Genomic DNA, 23,670 nt, shown 5'->3' with positions numbered 1-23,670 from the left:
GCTATGGGACTTTATTACTCCAGTCCTAGCAAACGAATACAGCCGTTAGAGATTCCTTCCACAGCTATTAAAAATCTCCAGGAATTAACAAAAGGATTTTGTTTCCATGTTATGCCCAGGAAGCCTGGTAGGATTAGTTCCTAACAAAGCTGCCCTCTTGCTGGACTGTGAGTTTTGGTGACAGGGAGCAACTTAATGGAATACTCTGCCTGGACATCAGAGATACTTGGGAGAGTCACTTCGTTTTCTGTTGCTGTTGAAAGCTCTTTAACTCCTTTTTACCCCATTCCTAAAAAAACGAAAGAAAAAAAACATAATATGTGTTTGAACACATTCAGGGTTTTTACTTATGTCTAAATATAACTATGAGAGAAAGGGAGAGAGCGAGAGAGAGAGAGAGTGTGTGGTGTGTGTGTGTGTGTGTGTGTGTGTGTGTGTGTGTGTGTGTGTAAAGAGAGAGAGAGGGAGAGAATTTTCTCCCAAGACTTTTAGTGGGTGGTAGGAAAAAATATCAGCATCATGCCAGCATTATAGCTGATGTTTGGTACTATTTATAGAGCCGGCCATGGCCATGTCAGATCTTTAAGAAAAGCAAAACATCTGGGTGCATTCCAAATCAGACAGGAAAAACCTAAGTCACAATATGTTGTACAGAGGAAGGCCGCATCTTTACAAAAGTTACAATTTACATTTGCTAAACATAGTCCTGTACCTCAGAGGATCTTCGGGAACCTGATTCTGGCCTGAGCCAAATGAAAAAATAACACAATAACCGTNCGCTGACAGCCTGACAGAGGGGATTCTCTCTTCCCTCTCTCTCTCTGCCCCTCCCCCACTTGTGCTTGCTAGCTCTCTCTCTCTTTCAAAATAAATAAAACCTTTAAAAAAAGTTCTGAGGTGAATGAATGAACGGTTTCCAGAGGACAGAGAACACACTGCATCTCCTCAGGGAAGGGCCTCCAAGTGGCCAGTGGCCATCGACAGTCAATCAAGACAGACAGCCTCATTGAACTGAAGTCAGCAGCCACTCTGGAATGTTTTCAGCAGGGCTAGAGTTAGAGCCAAAAGTGTTCCTTCCTGCACCTCACTTGAAGGCAGGCAGCTCCCCCTCCCTGCCCCATCTCGCAGAGACGTCGTAAGGATGAATTAAAGAAAAATATTTAAACTTATATAACACTTGGGACATCTGCACTAAGAGAAAAAAAAAATCACTATTTCTACAATATTTCGCAGACCTAAAACAAGTGTGTCCTACTTTAAGCAAAACCAATATATTTTTAAAATTCCAGATTTTCAAAGATCTATATCAGAGCTAAATTGTCCAACGTAAAGAAAAGAGTAAAGAGTAAATTCCGCAAGGATTTGGGGCTCTGCTTCATGCACGAGGGGACACCCCACGCCAACCCAAGACCTGGTACCTGACATGCCTTCAAAAGGTATTTGTTGAACACAGGAATTATTTCTGTTAAACATCCAGCTCCATCAGTACACTCAATGAATTCTAAAATTTGCAAGCGTTCGGTTCAGATGCTCCATCCTGCAAAATGCATGATGCGATAGGTGAGACACTTCCGTAACACAGTCCAGGCTTGGGGACAGCTGTGTCCCGTGAGATGCCCCTGCCCTTTCCCACATCATCCCCAGCATCTCCAGCCCGCATGTTCTGTGAGCACCCATGAGGTTTCAAGATAACCTCTTCCTGGGGCGCCTGGGTGGCTCAGTCGGTTGAGCATCTGACTTCGGCTCAGGTCACGATCTCATGTTAGAGGATCCAAGCCCCACATCGGCCTCTGTGCTGACAGCTCAGCGTCTGGAGCCTGCTTTGGATTCTGTCTCCTCCCTCTGCCCCTCCCCTGCTCACGCTGTGTCTCTCTGTTCCTCAAAAAAAAAAACGTTAAAAATTACAAAAAAAAAAAAAAAAAGATAACCTCTCTCTGGTTTCCTAGTGACAACCGTAAGGAAAGAAGGCAACAGATTTCAGTCTGGCTGTGGCCTTGGTAGTGACTATACACGTGGGTTGTTACCATCTGTGGCTCCCGGGAAGCTACTGGATTTCAGGGCTGAGAGCACACCAGGGCAGGCTTCCACTCTGCTTGATTCTGTCTTCACAACATACCCACTGCTGCCTCTTCATTTCTAAATGTCTGTTTTTATCTCCACAACATTTGTTTCTTCCACACTGGTCCGGAGCGGGGTGGGCGGGGGGGAGACAGAGAAGGAACCATACACAGCCTCCCGACAGGCTTCCGGGGAATCCACACCAGGCCCGATCCACAGAGAAACACTTCCCAAAGAGGGCGAGAACCTGATCCACTCAAGGAGCTGGATTTCACGTTCTCTCCATAATTTTTATTCCTTTTATTACAAAAATTCATAACAGCTCACTGTAAGATATTTGGAGCTGCAGAAGAACATATCAAAAGGAAGACAAAAATCCTCCATAATCTCACCATCTGCAGAGAATCTCTATTGGCCTTCTAATAGGAGGCCGCTGTATTCATGTTTGTGCACACAGGTATGTATTTCATTACGCAGTTTAGAAGACAGCTTTAGGGGCACTGTCTCGTGTCACTGACCTTCTTCGAATATTTTTATTTGGCTGCCTACTATTCCACTGTATGGATATACCATCATTTATTTAACTAGTTCCTGTTATGGGGGAGAGTGAGCTCCAGTTTTTCAGAAAAATAAATAGCATCACAGTGTACAATTTTATACACGCATATTTCCTCACATCTCTGATTACCTCTTTAGGATAGAATCTTAGACGTAAATCAAAAGTTCGGAACTCCCCAAAATCACGCTTACCAGGAAGGTTGCACCAACCGTGGTTCTAATAATAGGGCCTGATACCATTCTGTCATATCTCCATGACAGTGAACAATGTCATTTTTAACCTTCAGTAATTTTACAGCGGGAAAAATGGCATCTCATTTCCATTTTAATTAGCACTTTTATTATTGTTATTATTGAAATTGTTATCAGCGGTAAAGCTCGACTGGACCTTAGTCACTGCCCCACGGCATCCCTGTGCAGGGTAGGCCCTCTCATCCTCACACCACAGGGGGAGAAACTGAGGCCCACCTGAGTGACTTTCACAAGGTCGAAGAGCTAACTTTCAGAGCGTGGATCGAAGCCTGACTCCAAACCCCCATCCACCTACCTGTTCGACTCTGCTGATTAGTGCTAGAGTCACATATCTGTCTTGTGTTTTCAGTCACTGTATTTCTCTTCCTCTGAACTCTAGTAAATTTATTTTTCTGTGTAGAAAAACAACCCTCAGCATTTTGGATGTTTTGACACTGCACGCTTGTGCCAAGATTCACACAGCACCCTCCAGCCCCTCCTTCCATAGCCCAACCCAACCACCCACCCATCTCCTTGCACATTGAGTGCAATACTTCAAGTGTCTCCTCTCTGTGTTGCAAAAAGTTTAAACTGGCCTCACCTAAACCCTCTTGAGATTGCTCGGAATGCCCTGGAGTTTAACTAAGTCCAGAATGGGAAATATCCATACATAGTCAAAAATGTGATACTCAATCTTAACCGCACAGGGCCAGACAACATGGAAGGGCTAGAAAACGCAGCTGTCACAAGCACCCATCCTACTGGGGCATCCACTCCTCTACTTGTAGGAGGCAAGGCAGAGCAGGAAATGCTCTCTCCAGACAGAGACAGGAGTATCTCCTGACAGACAGCTCCACGTTTAAGTGCACAGGCCAGTACCTGTCCACCACCGTCACTCCTCAGAGGCCCATCCCCCACACACAGGCAAAATCCTCTCGAAGGATGAGAGCCCCAGGGGCTCTGCCGCGGGCAGACTGGAGAACACCCTTCTACCCCCCAAACTGCCTCGCACTGACAGCTGAAAGGGAACTGGCTAAGGGGGATCCCCTCCTTGGGAGGCACCTGCTTGCCCTAGAATTCATGTCGCAGGAAAAGTTCTGCAGGGTCATAAACCAGCCTTGCGCCTGCCTCAGAGCTCACTCTGCAACTCGCAGCCATCATTTGCTTGATTCAACTCAGGTTAGGGAGATGGATAGGATTTTCCCACAAATCACTTGATTAGTGTGAGAAATCTATGTTCCTGCTGTTCTAAGCATTGCAGGGATTTTTTGGTTCCCTTTAAATCTCTCTCAATATTATGGTTCTTGCAGCTTTCAGAGTTTCTTCCCCAAGATTTATTTTTTTGAAGGCACTGCACTACTTGGCAATTCTATATTGTTCCTCTCTGGTATGTTGACCAGCAATATTTGGGAAGAAGCATCTGAGCTCTGAAACTCAGAAACAGGTATTCGGACCTTTTTACTAACCACTCTGGGATGCAGAACGTTCTGGCAGCAGGATGACATGGAATCCATCATCTGGCTCCTGCTTACCCCAGCCCACTAGCCCAGCCCATCCTGGCCCAGCGTTAGAGAGAAGCCACCCCTCTCCCCCACACCATCATCACCCTGCATTCCCATAGATTCTTGCAAACTTGCTACATTAGAGGCACTACATGGGAAACTTGATGGCTACTATTCCACTTAATCCCTACGACAAATCTGTAAGATCGGTATCATTAGGCATTTGAGAGAGGAGAAGCTAAGGTTTGGAACAGCCACACGGACTCCTTGAGCCAGGTCTGTGGAGATAACTTGGGTTTAGGCAGACTCAGGGTCCCTACCCTCTACTTTTGTGTACCCTCCACTTTATCTCAGAAAGACCGTACCCTCTGTGTTTCCGTACCCTCTACTTTATCTCAGAAAGACCATCAGAAATAAGATTTGGAGAAAAGATGAATGCACCCTGGTCCTTAGTCAGCCCTGAACCACAAACTCTTTGCTGCCTTTGTCACTCACACAAACAACCTCGTATCCTAAATATCCTCAGTGTTTTGGACCCTCGGCCATCTCTGAAACACAGATGGGCCCAGCGGCAGGTGCGTGTCTTACACTTGCCAGGTTTTGCACGAAGCCACACCCCTTCCTGGGCTGTCCTGACAGCACTTGGAGGCAAACCTGGTCCCTCAGCACATTTTCGGAAGTTCCCTGAGCAACCCCCTCCCCTCAAGCTGCAGTTACCCCTAAGTCCTGCACATAGAACAGTCTGGGAGGTAAGTTAACTGCTCTGCTTTTCTGCTGGGCCTGTGATCTTAGATTCTTCTCTTTTCTAAAGCCCCCAAGTCGTTTCCTTCCACCAATCCCGCCTGCCCCGTGGGCTGTTTTCCTTGTTGTCTTCCTTCAGACGTCTAGCTAGAACTAAGGAGAAGTTCTAGTTCTCCCTATATATATGAGTGGTTTCCTCTTCCCAAACTGTAGGGACTTCTCTCTAGTCCTAGGGCATCTGAGAGGAAGACACCAGAGGGCTCAGCCTCACCTTATGGGTTCCACTCCACATTCAGATCAAGGACCTTTGATACATCCCTTTCTCCCCAGAACAATGTCTGCAGGTAAAAATTAAAGAAGGAATTTCCCTCTCCTTCCTCTCTCCTGCCGCATAAAAAGATGTAAAAAAAAAAAAAAAAAAAAGAAGAAGAAGAAGAAGTCTCAAATAAAAAACTTTAGGAGGAGAAGGGGAAAAAATGTAGCGAGCCTCCCCCTCCCCCCAACCCTAGGCCAGTGATCGCTCTCACCTCACGTAAGGGTCTGATTTTGGAGAAGTTACGGGAACTCCAGTAAGCAAGTCCATTTTCTGAGAATACAATTGTACCAAAAAAAAAAAAAAAAAGCAACTATGCATAGTGATGGATTTAACTTGACTTATTGTGATCATGTTACAATATATCCATATATCAAATCATTATGTTGTACACTTGAAACTAATATAATGTTATATGTCAATTATAGCTCAATTAAAAAAAAATACAGCCACACAAGAGCTACCTGGGTAGGCAGCTCCAGGCCCGTGGGAATCTGAGACTCTTTTTTGAGGACTTTTAATCCACTCCCTCATCTTGGGCTTATTAATTCAGTCATAACTCTTCAGAATTTACAGGGCCCCTTTTACAGTGAAAAGCTCAAGTGATGGCATCGGCACAAAGCTTTTAATTTTGATTTAGAGACTCAGACCCTCTGTCACTGTCTCCGTCCCACTTCCCCTGTGCTCAGGGGACATCTGTTTCCAGGGCCCTTGGCAGAGGTCCCCTCCCACCTCCCAGCTCTTGACGTTCCTTCCGACTCACTGACAAAATGAAGCAACAGGAGGGCGTCACCACTCTGATCCCCAGCTGCCCCACCACACCCTACACCCAGCCAGCCACCCAACTGCCTTCTGACCATGGCTGCCCTTCCCTCCCTTGGCTGTCCACTCAGCAGCCTGGCCATGCCTGCCCCATTCACTGGATCCCAGGCCCTCCCCCAATCCCTCACTCATGACCATCTCCCAGAAGTTCTCCCCAGCTTCTCCTATGTCATCTTCATGCTCTTGACTGGATGCTTTCCACCAGCATACAAACACCCAAATAGCTTCCCCATTTTAAGGGAGTAATACTAACTTTGACCCCATCCACCCCTACAGTTCACCTTTCATCTCCTCGCACCCCTTCCGACCCCACTCTTCCAGAAGGTTGTTCGCATAAGCTATCTCCAACACCTCTCCACCAACCGGCTACAACAGGGCCCTCCCCTGGTGCACTGTCAGCACACCAATGGCCTCCATGCTCTTGTTCGATTCTCAGTCCCCACCTATTTCACACACCAGCAGTCTGTGATCCAGCTGATCACTCCCTCCTCAAAGATGCTTCACTTTGTTTCTGAGACAACATCATCTCCTGGGCTGCTCCTTCTCAGTCTCGTTTGCTGGTTCATCTGCATATCCTGGAACAAAGGTCAACAAACATGGCCAGCGGACCAGTTGCCTGATTCTGTAAATAAAGTTTCACTAAACACAGCCATACTCGTTCATTTATATGTTGTCTGTGCCTGCTTTTGCGCTACAAAGGCAAAGGGGACTAGTTGCAGCAAAGACCATATGGCCCACAGAGTTTAAAATCCTATCTGGCTCATCGACAAAAAGTTTGCCAACTCCTATTCTAGGTCTTTAAATATTGGGATTCCCAGAATTCGGTCTTCATACCTCCTGTTTACACTTGCTCTCGAGATTATCTCGTCTGGTCCCATATTTTAAATATTGTCAATACACTGACAACTTCCAAGATTTTTCTCTAGCATAGACTTCTTCTCTGAACTCTAGATGCATAACCCAACTGACTAGCGGGCATTTCGTTTAGATAGCCAACATCTCTCTAACACAAACATCTCACCTCCGGTTTCCTCCGATGTGTTCCTTCCACAAGCTTATCCGTCTCAAGCCAAAAGCCTTGGAAGTCATCTTTGAACCCTCCTTCTCTCAAACCCTACATTCAGCCCATCACGAAATCCAGCTGGTACCACCTTCAAAATGTATCCAGAATCTGAGTGCTCCTGACTCCCCACTGCTACACTAATCCAAGCCACCACTTGACCTGGCCAGGATCATTGCCTCCACGCAGCTTTCCTACAATGTGCTCTCAGAGCACGTACCAGACAGCCAGAATGAGCCCTTGAAATCCTACACTATGTAATGCCTTTGCTCAAAACTTTCCAGGGGTTCGATAAAGCTCACCTTGGCTTCACCTCTGTAAAATGAGATGGCCTATATCTGACAACCACAGGGGTCTCCAGCGTCAGGGCCTATCCTGGCGTGGACAGCCCTTCCCCCAAATATCTGCAGGGATCACCCTCCATGGCCCTGGGTCTCTGCTCCAGTGTTATTGTATTACTGAGACCCTCCTGGACACACCCTCTCCACACATACTCTCCATCCCTTTGCTCTGCTTCATTTTCTCCCCTTTCACACATCAGCCTACATACATATTGACTCATTTGCTTACTATTTGTCTCTACCACCACCCCCACCACCCCCACCTAGAACATAAGCCCTGAGAGGATGGGGACTGGATCAGTTTTGCCCACTACTGCATTCTGAAAGCTTAGAACTGTGATTGTCAATTCTCGATGTTCTGAGCAATGAATAAATGAACACATAACATTTCAGGAGCTCACGTCCCTGTTAAGGAAACTGAAGGATGTGGGAGAGAAGCACACCATTTCCATCATGGCCACGGCCTCAAGCTCTCCCAGCCCAGTAGCCTGCAGCATCCCTCACTGACCTGTCCCAGGGAATGGACAAACAGCTCGGTCCCCAGTGACAAGTGGCCTGCCTGCCTGCTTCTCCTGGCACCTCTCTGCAGAGCCTCCTGGAAGTAGGGAGAAAACAGAACAGAGAAATGGAGAGGGGCTACTCTGCAGGCAGAGGGAACCCCATTCTGCTCTCCCTCAGACCCCCCACGGTCACAAGGTCTGGGGCCAGAGGGGGTGGCCCAGCCAACAGAGCACCAGGCTGCAATCCGCCACTGCCTGGCAGTGTTACTGCTGACTGTTGGCCACGAGGCACCTCGCCTCAGTTTCCTCAGTAAAATGAGACTGATGACCAACTGTTCAACAATTTGAAAATAGGGGCCTCTGGGTGGCTCAGTCAGCTAAGCATCTGACTCTTGGTTTCAGCTCAAGTCATGATCTCAGGGTTCATGAGATCAAGCCCCACATCGGGCTCTGTGCTGACAGGACACAGCCAGCTTGGGATTCTGTCTCCCTCTCTCTCTGCCTCTCCCCTGCTCACCTTCTCTCTCTTTCTCTCTCTCTCTCAAAATAAATAAATAAACATTTTTAAAAAATGAAAATAAAGGGTAGCCTCAGACTCTCTTTCCTGCCTTATTGTGTCTCGTCACATTTTCAAAGACTACAGTTTAGACAGAGGTTACACTTCTGCTTTTCAGTGCGCTAGAAAGGCTCCCTCGCTCCCAAACACCCCTCCTGGGTCCCCCCCCCAACTCCCCAAACCCAAACCTGCTCCCTTTTTCTCACTTTCCCTGTTGGCTCCTAACTTTTCCTTCCTCTTCTCCCATTCTGGAAACCCAAAGTTCCAGGCAGGCAGAGGAGGCCTGGCAGAACAGGAACCATCCTGATCCCCCTTCCTGTCTTCCCGGAACCCGACAGGTAAATTTCGTTTTCAGCAGAAGCAAAACCAAGAGTGGCAGCGAGGAGGGAATCCACACGAGAACCCCAACTCATTTCCTCCTCCCGCCCAGTGGCGCTGCGCCCAGCTTATTACACAGGACGGATTTCCAATAATAAAGCAGAGCCTGGGATGAGGGACACCAAGCCACTCTCCCCGTCAGTCCCTGACTGAGCCACGTGACCCCTCGGCAGCCCCCAACATCGCTCACAGGCTCTTGGCTCTGGCTGGCCGCTCACACCAAGAATGTCCCTCCTTCTGTCCAAATTGCCCTCATCCTTCAGGGCGCAGACTTTGGTGACCACGCACGTTCTCTCTGCACCCCACTTCTCCGGGCGCCGCCTGGACCCGGCCTCAGGCGGGACTCAGCTAAATGCACTCGTCTTTTGGAAGTCACCTCACGTGTGTGCCACTGTCAACTCATCANCACCCGGGAGCTGCAGGCCAGCAGAAGCCCCTGTCCATTAGGAGGTAGGGTGGGGTCTGCAGGCTCCTTCCAAAACTCCGGCCCTGTGTCTACTGCCCAGACTGGGGCAAGGGGCTTTACCTTTCCAAGTATCAATTTCCTCCCGTGCACAGTGAGGATAAAGACGCCTGCCCCCTCCACCTCCGAGGCTTGCGAATGCAAAACACCATACAAACNGCGTGCAGCCTGGACACACACCGCCGGGCCCGCCGGCTGTGACTTTCGCGGAGAGCGGAAAGCAACGCAGCAGCCGGGCAAGCAAAGGCGCTCTGGAAAACCGGCAGCGAAGGAGGCGCAAAATCAAGAAGCAGAAAGGCGAGGGCGCCCCCAGAGACCCCCGCACCCAGCGTCACTCCTCCGAGGGTGATAGCTGTCGGTGCCTTCGCCGGGTCTTAATTAATAAGTGAATGAAGCACAGGCATGGCTTCTGGGAAGGAGGGGAGGGCGGCTCCACACCTTCCCGCTGGACATCTGCCAGCTGTCCTCAATAACACGAGAAGAGAGCCCCCTGGAGAAAGGGTGCACGGGCTCAGACACCCATGCTCCCTGCCGCCTAGCTCTGCCACTCGCGAGATCTGTGACCCTGACCGAGTCACAGCCTCTCTGAGCCTCAACTTATCCACCCAGGATGTCTGGAGATGCACGTAAACACAGCCGCTGAGGCCTAAACTAGGTCTGACCACTGTAAGGGACAGGCTGGGGGTGTGTGTGGAGAGGGGAGGAGGTGAGGAAGAAGGGGTAAGGTTGCCACTGCCCGTGGGCACCTCTCCCTGCACGGAGATCCTGCACCCCCAACATGTGAAGCAGTCTTTTCACAGGGTAGCATGTGGGTAGCACGTGCATTTATCTGATCTCACCAAGCAGATTGAGAACACCCGGCTGGCATGACTTTCTTTTTTAATGTTTATTTATTTTTAAGAGACAGGGGTGAGGGAAGGACAGAAAGAGAGGGGGACAGAGGATCCAAAGCAGGCTCCATGCTGACAGCAGAGAGCTGGATGCGGGGCTCGAACTCACAAACCATGAGCTCATGACCTGAGTGGAAGCTGGATGCTTAGCAACTGAGCCACCCAGTCTCGCCATGTTATGACTTTTAGTGGGCAACACAGTGCCTGACACATTGCTACCTCGATAGTCCCTGCCAGAACATTTGCGGTTTGAGTAACTGATTTAAAAAGCGTGTTTGTCTGGTGTGTAAGGTAACACGTTTACTCGAAGGAATTTGGAAAATACAGAAGAGTTTAATAAAAGAATCAGGTGTTTCCTGAAACCCAGAGATATCCACTGTTATCACTCTGATATATTGCATCCCACTCCATTTTTCATGTCTGTATGCATCTTTTTTATTTTTATAAAATTGCATCTATACTCTATTTACTTTTAAACATTTACTTGATATATATTATTAGCATTTTCCCATATCCTTATACATTATTCAATGTAACTTTAATGGCTTCCTTGATTTCCATTTTATGGATGAGCCATATTAGATTTAATTAATCCCCCCATACAATGTTTTGTTATAATGAATAATGCTGAAAGGACTATCCTTGATTAGAACTATTTCGCACAGCTCTGATTATTTCCGTAGGATAAATTCCTAGAAGACCAACTGCCTACTAGTTTAAAGGATTTCTTTTTGAGACAAGACTCCCGTGTTTGCAAATGATCTTCCCACCAGCTATGTCTGCAAATGTCCACTTCTGGGCATCTCAGCCACACGGAGTGTTTCATTTTCATTTTTGCTCCTCTGGTAGGTGGATAATGAAACCTTGCTTTTAACGTAATATTTTAGTTACTTGGGAGGCTGGACACTTGTACGTCTTTTTCTGGACATTTGTTTCTTTTCTCTTTGTTTGAGCTACCTATTTACACCCTTTGCTCACTTTTCTATCAGGGGACAGACTGATTTTTGAACACTATGGAGAAGAGAATTTGTCCATAGCGGTCTTCACTGTCCTGTCCCCGTGTCCCCATTAAGGCATTAATATGAATGTCTAGCTTACTCATTTCCTTCTCCTGTTGTTGAAACCCATCTGCCCCTATCCCGTCTTCAGTGGGGAGCACTGCTCTCTCTGTCATCTACCCGTGTGACCTTCCTTGCCACCTGTCCGCATCTCCTCCAGGGGATGAAAAATTCCTCATCGTTGCCTGATCAAATATAACTTAAGAAGTCAAAATATCACCCACTGATGCTGTCCCCTTCTCTTCTTCCATTGCCACCATTTCCTTCAGGTCCTCGTCACTGCTCACCCAGAGGCAGCAAATGACTTCAGGACCAGCCTCCCTAGCCCAGCCTTGCCTCTCCCAAACCTCACCCACACCGTCCGTTCCACAACTCCTTTGTCCTAAATGCAAATGTGACTGCCTTTTCCTGCCTAAAACCCTTCTGCTCCTCAGTCTGGCCAGCTGGTCCTTCCCTACCTGAGTACACGTCCGCCCCCTCTCTCTCCCACACCCCCAAAAACCAACCTCATGTGCTCAAGATGTAGCAGCACCCAGGTATTACTCATAGGGCTCTGACACACTGTGCTGTTTCACGCGTCTGTGTCTTGCCAACATGGCTGCCCTCCTTCTCACCCCCCATCCACCTGGTGGGATCCTATTTATTTCTCAGGTGTTCCTCTCCCCAAGAGGCGTCCTCTGACCACGCCGAATAAGGATAACCAGGTGCACCCTGCATCCAGGACATAGTACCGTCAGGCCCACAACACCTTGCTGCGTCCTAGTGCAGTCTATGGGGCCAACGCTGTGGGTGTGAAGTGTGAAGTCAGCTGACTGCCGTTCTGAACGGAAAGGGCCAGTGGCAGTGGGATTGGGACAGGGCCACCCTGGGTTAGCCCACTCTTCTGATGAATCTCTCCAGGTCCTCTCTATGGTCACGGGCTCTTTCACCTTCTGAAGACAGGTCCTGGCATCCCTTGGCTTTCTGTCATTTCTTGTGCACCCACTCCCTGCCTCTCCCCCAGCTCCCCCAGCCCTCTCCACCCTTCAGGGCTGCCTCACCACCCGGGCAGCCTGGCCCCTGGCGCCTACTGTGTTCCCTTCTCCTTTGGCTCCTGCTGGGCTGCCTCAGGGGCTGATGGTCTTCCCAGGCACGTTCCCACAGGACAAAGATCACACCTATCTCCTTCCTGAGTGGTGGCCGGAGCACTCAGGATGCCTTTGTTAGCACAGAGACGCGCCCTTAGCACAGAGACGCGCCCTAGACACCCGCTGCAGGCGCCTGGCTGGCCCAGCACAGACCTCCGTGGTGTTTCCTTCCTCTTAGTGACCACACACGTGCACTTCTTAATTATGAATGTATTTAGCTGCGTTCACTTCACCTGTTCATCTTGCTTTCTACATGGCTCAAACCACTGCAAGGCAAAGCCTGCACAGCCTCTCGGCCTGATTCTTGAGAGCGTGAGGCTCTGTTTTCATCCGGAGGCTGCCAGGGGGACAGCAGCACCCTGTTCCTCCCCTGAAGCCAGAGGGAGCCTGTCTCTGGGCCTTGAGACCCCCCCCTCCCCCCACTGCTGCATGCTCCTGCCCTGGGCCTTCCTGAAGGGGCTCCGAGCACGCCCAAGAGATGTGAGTGCCCAGAAACAAATCAAGTCTGGCTGGAAGGAACGTGAAATTGCAGCCCCACGTTGTAGAAGCTTCTCTCAGAAATGACAATCTGAATGAAATTCCAAACTCTGCTTCGTCTTATAGAGGTAACTGGCGATATAAGGGTCTTATCCCGATCTTACACGCACTGTGGGCGCCTAGTTTAATTTACCCAACAAGGAGCTCGAACTAGACGTCTAAAGTTGCTCACCTCTGTAAGATTCAGATTAAATCATTGTTTTCATATCACTCCCGCTGGACCCCCCCCCACCACTGCACCCCATCCCCTCTTTTCCACTGCACTTCCTGGCAGGCATTTCTCCAGCCCTGGTCTCACGGCAGTGCTGCCCAATCACCGACTGGAGCTGAAGAGTTTGCTGTGTAAATCAGGGAAGGTGGACTTGAGTACGCCATGCTAGTAACAGGCCCTCCATAAACACTGCTTAACTGCAGGTGCTTGTCTCCACCATTTGCTTAGAGAAAAATTAGGAGCCCAGAAAAAGGAAATCCAATTTGATTTGGAAGCGAGGGGGAAAAAGAAGCCACAAAGCAAATAACACTGCCTTACGGGACGGAAGACCCCGATCCTGGTTCTGGCTCTGCCATGGGTCAGTGTGTGAGGGGGACACCGAGGCCCGCGTCCTCTGGGCCTCATTTGCCACATCTGGAAATGAAAGATTAGACTCGAAGAGAGAGGGCTTCAAGCAGTAGACAGGATCTGTCAGTCAAGGCAGCACCTGGAGGGCCAGCAGGCTGGCCAGCCCTGCTGTCTTGGCCACTCTGATAGCCCCAGAGCAAAGGGGAAGTTTCTGAGAAACCCAAAGGGCCCTCCTGGGGAAAGGGCCAGGATCCCTGGACCAGACGGGTCCCTCCCTCCATCTCCTCACAGCGCTCCGCCTCCTCCTCCAGCTGAATCTTCTGCTTATCCATTTCCTAAAGATCATCACGGAGGCTCCACAACCTTCCCTTTTTAACAACTCTTGCTGACGGAAAATTCTTCCTCATACCTAATCTAAGTCCATCTGCTGCAATTTCTGTCTATTTTCTCTCGTTCAATCCTACTGGAGATGGAGAACAGCTGGTCGCCATCCTCCATATAACATCCCCTCCTAAACCAAAATCAGTTATTACATCACCCTCAGCCTGTTTTTCTTGTGGCATTGCATCCACCGTCCCTCCGACCTGCGTCCGTGGATTCTAGCTCTGGAAGCATCACTGAGCACCATGGCCCACACTGGAGGACGCTCTGGGAGCTCCAAGTCCTTCCGGGGCCATAACATCCTCAGCTGGATGTAGGACTCCAGTGGCCAAATCCAGAGAGAAGGTCAGAGCAGAAAGGGATCCATGAGAATGTAGTCCAAGTCCCCGGCTTTATGTATGAGAAAACTGAGGTCAGAGAGGACAAATAAGTACAGAGCCCAAGGTCAAGTCTGAGGGATCAAGCTCCAAGTGCTATGCCCCAAATATTGCCAGCACGGTGCCCTGAGTGGCTGTAGTGTGTCCTTGACACAGTATGAGTAGGACCAGTCTTCACTGACAAGCAAAGGCTCACAATTGCCCTATCCGAACTCCATCTTCCAAATCCCAAGGCAGATGTCTGCAACTCCACTATACGTGCTTGGATTTCCATTTAGAGCTCAGATAGACACCTCTGGAAGTGGCACCACTCTTAACTATTTACACCTTAGTATGAATAAGTAGATTTGATCCTTTCTAACACTTGGTAGAGAAACTTAGGGGTAAGAAGAGAACAAAGAAATTGGGAGAATGACAGGCACATTTCACTGCTGGCTAACGTATCCAAGGTCAGTCCAAAGCCTGGGGACTGAGGGTGGGCAGGCCCCAGGGGAGCAGCAAGAGTCATGCCTGGTGGAATCCCTATGCATCTAACAGGCCTGTGCTCAGTACATCTGCCCCACCTGCCTCCCAAGGGGTGGCTACACACCACAGGCGCTCTGGTAAGGTGTGCGTGGAACTGAACGTGGTGAAGGATTGCCTCACTGCTCCCGCAGGGCGACTCCATGTTCATCCCAGAATTCTTGACGTCCCCTGGTTAACTGTTCCAGAAGTGAGGTGAACAGGATGTCTAAAATTAAATCTCAACCCCTAGGGTGCCCTTAAGTGACAGGAAGGAAGAATCAGAAGGGAAGGAAGAAAGAGAGGCATATATCAGATTAAGTAACACTGTTCAGTGTGCAATAGCTCCAGAATGGGGAGGGAGGAAGGGGCATGCGTGTAAGGAAAAGTAATTCAGGTGCACTATTTGCTAATCATTTGGGCTATGAAATCTACTGAACTGAAGAATGACAGGGGAAAATAACCGTGTGTGGTGAGTACATTTCAGAACCTAGGTTTCCAAACAGCCTTCATCCCATGATAAATAAACAGAAGCATCATGCCAATCTCCTCACCTCTCGAGGGATACTCCAGACTATTTCAAACCTCCAGACACGCCTCCCCAGGGTAGCCAGGGAGTTCGCACATCCACCCAAGAAAAAAGAAGACATCTCAACGGCCCCCTACAAAAACACCTACCACAATAAACGTGCCTATTTGATTTCCCCAAAATGACAAAATTAAATTTTCTCATAGAAAGACTAAAAGGCTCTTCTCTGATAAAAAAAAAAAAAATTTCATATGTTTTCAATCCTTTTTTCAGGGTTTCGGGGGACAGGTTTCTTTAACTGCAAAATTGGCACAAAATGACGAGATCAAAGTAGGTTGGCAAAGAGATTATTTACTGATGTGTTTATGATGGAAAGAGATGACAGGAAAGAGGACCAGAAAAGCAAGGAAGGGACTTCGATTTGCCAGGTAAGTCACCTGGGCCTTGCGAAGGCACAATGAGCCAACCCCGCTTAGCACAGTAGTTAAAAGAGAAAACCGAGTTGCCCAAATGGGGAGAGGAGAAAATGCTAGATCTGTAGATGGTGCTTGCCCAGGATTCTGGCTACAGCTACCATGTTTGATGAAATGACGAGTAACAAGTTTAGTTTTCTGAGCACCAATCAGTCCCTTCGCACACAAACCGGCATCAGGCTTCACAAGGAACTAATCAGTCTACCACCAGAGACAGAATTGTCCAAAGTGGATCACAGCAGTGGGGCTGGATCCTGGATTTCAGGCCCCATCCAAGATGAAGTTGCAGTGATGGTGTTTTGCATTTCATCAACTATTCTTCAGCTCCTATTATGCTTTTTTTAGTCTAGAGTTGTTATTTTAATGATCTTTGTTCCAAATGGGGAACTACAAGGAAGAGGGATGAGGAGGAGGAAGAAGGCAAGTGCTCCAGCGTGTCCCACTTGCACTTTCCACGCTCCCTCTGCCCCCTCCCCCCACCCTGCCTTTTTCCTCTCCCGGCATGAGTCACCATTCAGGAGCTGGTTTAAAAGCCTTACTTTGAATGTCCTCTATCATGAGAGAAATCTAGCAGCTCAGCATCAATTGAAAGGACCCTCGGTTTTTGCTCCTGGTTTTTGATTCGAGGCACCCCTTGAACTCAAAAGCATTTTCTAGTTTTATGACTGCCTTCTTGAAAACCAAAGTGCCCCCTTTTCAAACTCCCCCCCCCCCACACCTGCTGGGTGCTGCCTCTCTCTTCTCTCTGGGACTCAAGTGCCCTAGACAGACCCCAGGGGTGAAGGTGTGTGGCCGAATATGCCCCAAACAGCAGATAAAAGCTCGGAGTCCACTCCAGGCTCCCAAACACAAAGGCATAATTTGCAGGGCTGCAAGTTTGTTGTGTTTACTGTCAGACAACATGTGCAGAAGAGAAAGCTGACTGTATCCTGACCAAAGGAAAAAAAAAGTCAGGCAGCTGTTTTTTTAACCATTGCGAGTAGAGCTTCCACAATAACAACTGCCACCCGAAATAGCTGCCTAGCGGAGGTGGGGGACCTGTTGTGGCAGTTAAAGAAAAGAAGAGTTAAACACTGAAAGTGATTTGCGGAGCTAGAGAAGGGTGACTGTCATCTGCACCTCAGCAGCAAGGGTGTCCCAGGGACAAGGGGTTGCTGGAGGAGCCTTCCCGGGACTGGAGATTGAACTCCCCGGCTGCAGGTCTAGGATAGAAATCAGGGTGAGGCCGTGCACCTGACCCTGCTAAAGCCCCAGGGACTTGTGAGATCAGTCCCGGACAGGCCGCTTCAGAGCATCCCAGAGGTCAGAGGACAGACCTGGCGAAGTGCTGTCAGGCATTCAAACAGGAGCTGTCTGCGCCAAAGCAGGCAGGAAGTTCAAGACCAAGCTTCTCACCTTCTCTCCATGCTCCCCAGGGGAGGCCTACCTACCTAACATCTCCCGTTTGCAGAAGCTCCTGGAAAGGAGTCTTCCCCAGATGCAAAAGTGGGTCTCAGAGCAAGTGAGGCCTTTGTGGTCCCACAATTTAGAATACACAAGGGTGCTTCCGCGCTGAACCAGCCGCTGGCCGTGGGGAGATGTTTTGCTTGAAGAGCAAAGATCAGAAGCAGTGTAGATGGCGGCTCCAGCACCCTCTGGGGCACAGATGTACCTGCGCACCTAAATAGAGGCAGCCCCTCAGAGCCTGCCCCTCCCAGCAGCCTCCACCTCCCAGAGCCCTTGGCATCCTTAGCGCTGGACAGTCCCTCTCCGGTAAGGGTGTAACCTTCACACGGGATACAGTTTAGCTCCAGCCCCTTTATTTCAGGACACACCAAGCCTGGAAAGTCGTCTAGTTTTCGGGAGCTAATCAATTAAGTTATTTCTTTTCCTCTGAGAACTGTTTCGTTGGTTTACCACCAAGTTGTGTGTCACGCAGATGCCCAGCAGGTCAAAGAGGACAGCCGCCCACACCCCCCAAGAAATTTCTTTTTCCACCCAACCAAATGAACTGAGACCGAGTGGGCAAGGGGCAGGAGGGGGGAAGGAGGCAGAAGTTTGAGGAAGGACTCAAGTTGAAGGTCACATGGTTGGGGGAAGGCAGGTCAAGGTAGCGGAGAGGGGGCAGACCCTATGGCAGAAAACCCAACCAACCAGTCATGTTTCTCAGTCTCAGCCTCCCAACGACGGGTCCGCCGGGAAGCGGCACATCCAGGGGGTCGGATTCCCTTCACCCAGCAAACCTGAATTTACACCCCAACCGTGCAGCCACCCTTGCCCAAGACCAGACCTATTTCCACAGACCTGAGTGCAGCTAATTGAGGGAGGAGTAAACAAAGCCAGTTCTAGACAGCGCAGAAGTTTTCCAAATTGTCAGCTTGTTTTCATCCCAGCAAAAGATGGTGATCTCCTAGATCTGTCACGTTTCCTCGCCTAAACTTTTCTCTTCTTTCTGCAACCCCTCTACCTATGCTAAGCTGCCAGCCACTGAGAAGGGGAGAGCGGGAGCCGCACCCCCCGGGACGCAGGCAGGAGTACCTTTTCCGCGGAGCAGAGGGGCTGGTGGCCAGAGGCTCGCTGCCCTGCCAAGCCGTGGAAGGATGTTGTCGGGATGGAACACGCTGAGGATTACGCGTTCCCGTCTCTGCGACCAGACCTTTCGGCAGCTCGGCCCGACTGTGCTAGCGATGCACTTAGCAATTATCTGCTGGCGCCGACGCCCCGCCCTCTGCTCCTGCGATTGGCTCTCCGGTCCCGGGCAGGACTGCATTGGTTTCAGCCGACCTCACTCATTGCTTTGGCTCCTACTATTATCTAAGCCATCAAAGGAAATAATTCCATGTTTCATTGACAACCTGTAAGGCTCTCCCCGGGCCCGGGTGGGGGTGGGGGGAGGCAGGACTGGGAGTCCAGTGGTGGGAGGAAGGGAGAGTAGAAAAAGTGGGGGGGGGGAGGTGGAGAAAGAGAGCTCGAGAAGGGATGGGGAGTGAGAGAGAGGGAGAGAGAGCGAGAGAGGGAGAGAGATGGAGCCATCAAGCAATCAGATTCTTGCTCCAGCATTTTAACTTCCACAAAACAGAGCCCATAGCAACAATTTTCTGGCCTTATTTTTCCCCCAACTGGTGAACGTTCCTGAGGCCAGAGAGAAATCTAACAGTGGGGTTTCTGCCTGTGTTCAGACAGGCTCTGGAAAGCAGAGCAGGTAAGGGCTGAAGGAATATAGTACTGTTCTTCCTGGGGCCACCCTGGAGGGCATGTGAAGGTCATCTTAGATTATTGGGGGAAAATATTATGCATCTTCACTTCATAGTTTATCCATCAGTTCTTTCCCTCATCGTCCACCGAAGCCCCCAGCCTGGGAGACGATTTCCCTGGCAGCCTATTCAGAGTCTCAGAAGAGCTGTTCTAAAAGTCAGTGAAAGTCTGGAATTCCTCACCCCTCTCACTGGGAGCTCCAACGACACAGGCATTCCAGAGCTAACCATTCAGAACCCTCACTTTTGCGTACTCTGACCTGGCTTCAATTAATGGTCTAGATCTGTGTCATCAGGCAAATCAAGGAGAGAGGGGGGAAAGAACTCAAGGGATGGGAACAGTGTAATGCTTCTCCACATTCAACAAAAAAAATCGTAAGGCGCACATTTTGGCCTTTATTTCCCCTAACATCATTTTTTTACCATATGGGAAGGACATTATTTGGTAGGTGAGTTTTTTTAAGAAGAAAGAAAAATTTAAGGGATCTTTTAAAGAAAGCTCTCAGAATGTCAAGTTTCAGATTAGTTAGAAACTAACCCTTCACCATTCTCCTGGGGTCTGCACAGCTTTGAGCCCAGGCTGCTGCTGTTCCGGTTCCACCGCCATGGCCTTGAACAACAGCAATCCTTATCACCATCTGTGTCCTCAGAAGCAAACGGCATGTTCCCCGTGCCTTGTCCAGTGAGCTTCTGCTTCGTGCGTACATGCCTGCCTTCCGTAAATACATCATCCGTAAGAGCAGAGACAGCATCATGTATATCTTTATAACTCCACAGACAGCACCTAGCGCTCAGTGAGTGGGTGGACTAATAAAACCCAATTCAAAACAAAAAGTGTGCATGGCACTAGCTTCTTGGAATCGTCATTCCGCTGTGAGTACTCATCCAGCTGGGCAGAGTGGGGAGGGGGCGGGCCTGGAGTCCAGGAGGTGAAAATTCAGGACTGACTCTATGGCCACTGCAGCTAAGAAAGTCCTTCCAAACTCTTGGTGCCTCTGTTCTCTCTGGAAAATGAGGCAGCTCTTCATCAGTGCCTTCCTTCTCCCTCGAGCATTAGAAGGAAATGAGATATGGGATGCACATTGTGTGAGACATATGCCTACAAAAATTAAGTTGTTTCATAATGGCTTTCCAAATATCAGTATAGCTAAAAGGAAGGTGACCAAATATTAAGAATTAAAAAAACTAGGACAGGGGATGTAGCAAAATATTTGTATTCCATTTTATTCATTTGTCTAGGTGAAATCCTTATAAAGATGCAATTAAACTTAGCTCTTCATTTAACATTGACACTGCCCCAGAAAATCTGGCATGTTCTGTCATGGTGTAAAAACCACAAATAACACCTTTGTGATTTAAGCAGTAAGATTTCCATGTCCAGGGGAAAGCAGGCTTCAGCTTTGTTGCCTCACACTTTCCCTCTGCCCCCCCTCAAAAGAAATACGAGAAATAAACTAAATTATGAGAACTCTCCCGGGCATCGATCAAAAGTTCAGTTGTCCTTAAAGGAAAAGGAAAACATTCCAAGTGATTTTCTAAAATGTTTTGTCTAAAACAGCTTGTCCTTACGTGTACTATTTGCCTTTTGAAGATGAGAGAGAGAGAGAGAGAGCTGCAAACAGTTGTTTATGTCAGTGCCTTTTAAACTGCCTGGTCATAAAATATTCTCTTTGAGAGAAGGAGGATCCCTTTGTGTCTCATAGATCAACTGCTTAATTCTGAGAGTTAGAGAATGCATATTAAGTATGCAGTTTCCACTGGTACTCGCATTTGTATTAAATATCAGCTTCATACAAATTAAATGCATTGGGGTATGAAATGTACCAAATTCCATTTTGCGGCCAGTACCCTGGCAAAGCAGCCCATTTTGACTGAACAGTTTCGGTGGGTTAGCGGTCTGAAAGGCTTTGGGGGGTTCGTGTTCCACTTTGAGTAATTAAGGAAAGAATGTGGGCTTCTTTATTAAGACACAAATTAAGTAGCCACCGCTGGAACTACCATTTTTCTTGCGGGTAACCACTTTCTACGACAGATCACCCTGACCTTCCGTGGGAGGCTGGAGAAACCCTGCGTTTACGTTTGTGTTTATACCATTTTCTCGGTTATCATTTATTTATGCCAAATTCTGCTCCTAAAAGGGAGGAGAGGAGAATAAATCTAGGCAATGCCAAGAAAGAAGGAAATGTGTGAAAACAGGAGGGAAAAAAAGAGGATGACTTTCAACACTACATCTTCGCTAATCGAGTTGAGCCATATAATACCATTTTAGTGAAAACACGATATTAGCGGAATTTCTTAAAACCGGCACTGGAAAAAGGGAAGGTTTCTCAGAAAACTTCTCCCAGCACAGCTCCCTGAGTAGAGACACTGGGAGAAAGGTGCTCACAGCTTTCCCTTCCAGCTGATGGCAGTTGTGAAACTTCATGTAATCTAATTCCTTCTCTCTCCACCCGCCCCCTCCGCCCCCCAAATCAAACCTGTGGAGCCGGTGACATTTCCACTAAGTATGAGAGGGGACTGTGGCCGCCAGGAAGGTGTCAGTCACCATGAGCCATTCTTAATGATTTCATTAATTACTAATGAGTCTTCAGAAAGTTGGTATTAAAATAGACAGGGCTCCGTGAGGTTCGAAGACAGTAAGGAATCCTTTATTATTTAAAATACCCTGCTAAATGAAAGCAGGTGGTTCTGGGGGCACCTGGGTGGCTCAGTCGGTTGAGCATCCAACTTCGGCTCAGGGCATGATCTTGCGGTTCGTGGGTTCGAGCCCTGTGTGGGGCTCTGTGCTGACAGCGAGCTCAGAGCCTGGAGCCTGTCTTCGGATTCTGTGTCTCCCTCTCTCTCTGACCCTCCCCTGCCCATGCTGTCTCTCTCTCTCTCTCAGAAACGAATAAAAACATTAAAAAAAAAAAAAAAGCAGGTGGTTCTGGTGGTTCAAATCATGATTGTATTTACTAGCGAGCCAGAGTTGTAAATAACCTGAAGGAGAGAGAGAGAAAGACAGAGACAGAGATTTGGAAGATTAAATTGCCCACCGAAATTCTGTTTTGCTTCAGTTAAATTCTTGGTAAGAAATATGGAGCTGAAAGCTGTCATTAAATATTGTCCAGCAGTGCACCAATTGACAGAAGTTGGAGAACTGAATTAAGAAGGTCAGCATGCCTTCCGCGAGGCTGGCTGATCACATGTGGCATGAAGCCCCCTTCTAGAATACAGGTCTGCACACATGAATACAACTGTTGGACCCCCTGTCTGCCAGAACCCGTGTCCTTACACAGAAGTCTTCTCGAAAGGACCCCTTGAACATGTTCACAATACCGGCCACACATCATTTTCTCTTTTGTAAATCAGAGTAATAATAATTATTTCTAGGGCTGCTGAGAGAATGATGGCAAACCAACCTACAAAGGATTACAGAAATGACCTGCCACTTGGTATTAAGCAGTGATGTCTTGGCATGAGCCACTATTACTGTGATGCATAACTACTTCGCTCCACTGGTCCAGGATGTCAGATCAGCTCTTGGAGTGGGACCAGTAGATACTCGGAGGGGCAGAAAATGTGCTCCAGGCACAGGGCACAGCTTTGGGTAATGCGGTTTTACTTCTCCCCGCCTAAGGAAATCCTCAATGTGCCCCATCAATGTACAGCATGTGGAAGGGACTACCTACGCTATGAGGGTGTCATCCGAGTGATCTGCTACAAGCCACAAATGTTTAAATGACATATTTTATGGGGTGCCTGGGGCGCTCAGTCAGTTGGGTGTCTGACTTTGGCTCATGTCATGATCTCACGGTTCGTGAGTTCAAGCCCCACATCCAGCTCTCCACTCTCAGCAAGAGCTGGCTTTGAATCCTCTGTCTCTTTCTCTCTCTGCCCCTCCCCTGCATGCACATGCCCTCTCTCTCTCTCTCAAAAATAAATAAACATTAAAAAAATCAACATACATATTTTATTATTAAAGTCATGCCAACTTTGTATTCTACTACAAAATATATCCATGTTTGTTTTACTACATGAATTAAAGAATGATGTGTCCCAAATATCGTGTAACACCGAGTTTCCAGGAAGATGCTTCACACATAGGAGTAGACTGGGGTTTGAGAAACATAGGCTGAAAGTTCCTAGCCTGCTCTCTGTCTGGGTTCTGAAGTTAGGTGACACCTGGCGCCAGCCCACCTGTCTAACCTATTTCACCTCATCTTCATGTACCCCAGGCCCCTCACAGCCCCCTTCACATGCGCATGCTCAACCTGGCCTCCGAGCCTTCCCCTGGCTCCTCTTCCTACCCTGCTGCCTCCTAGTGAGACCACAGCCAGCCTTCAAGAGCCAGGCACATCTCTCCTTCCCTCAGACTCCTGTCCGCTTGGCTGTTTCAGTTTCCCCTTCTGAACTACTCTGTAAAGACAGGTGCTGGTCAACTCCCAGAACACCAGCTTCCCGTGGCTTCTCCCCACCAAGACCCTCATTGGTTTGCTGGCA

At 48.6% G+C, this 23,670-nt stretch overlaps 1 protein-coding gene across 1 annotated transcript in view; it reads right to left on the bottom strand.

The window, feature by feature from the left end:
• ZMAT4 (zinc finger matrin-type 4) overlaps positions 1 to 18,537 on the bottom strand; it is a 223,557-nt gene extending 205,020 nt beyond the window's left edge. Inside the window, exon 1 of the mRNA XM_077773125.1 lies at positions 18,473 to 18,537. The gene's annotated coding sequence lies outside the window, so the exon portion shown is untranslated. The remainder of the gene's footprint in view (positions 1 to 18,472) is intronic.
• Positions 18,538 to 23,670: the final 5,133 nt, after the last annotated feature.

This window comes from Crocuta crocuta, unplaced genomic scaffold, assembly GCF_008692635.1.
Source record: "Crocuta crocuta isolate KB4526 unplaced genomic scaffold, BGI_CrCroc_1.0 scaffold177, whole genome shotgun sequence".
In the NCBI taxonomy this organism is placed as follows: domain Eukaryota; kingdom Metazoa; phylum Chordata; class Mammalia; order Carnivora; family Hyaenidae; genus Crocuta; species Crocuta crocuta.
Note: the sequence above shows the minus strand (reverse complement) of the source record. Positions and strands in the feature narration are given on the sequence as shown.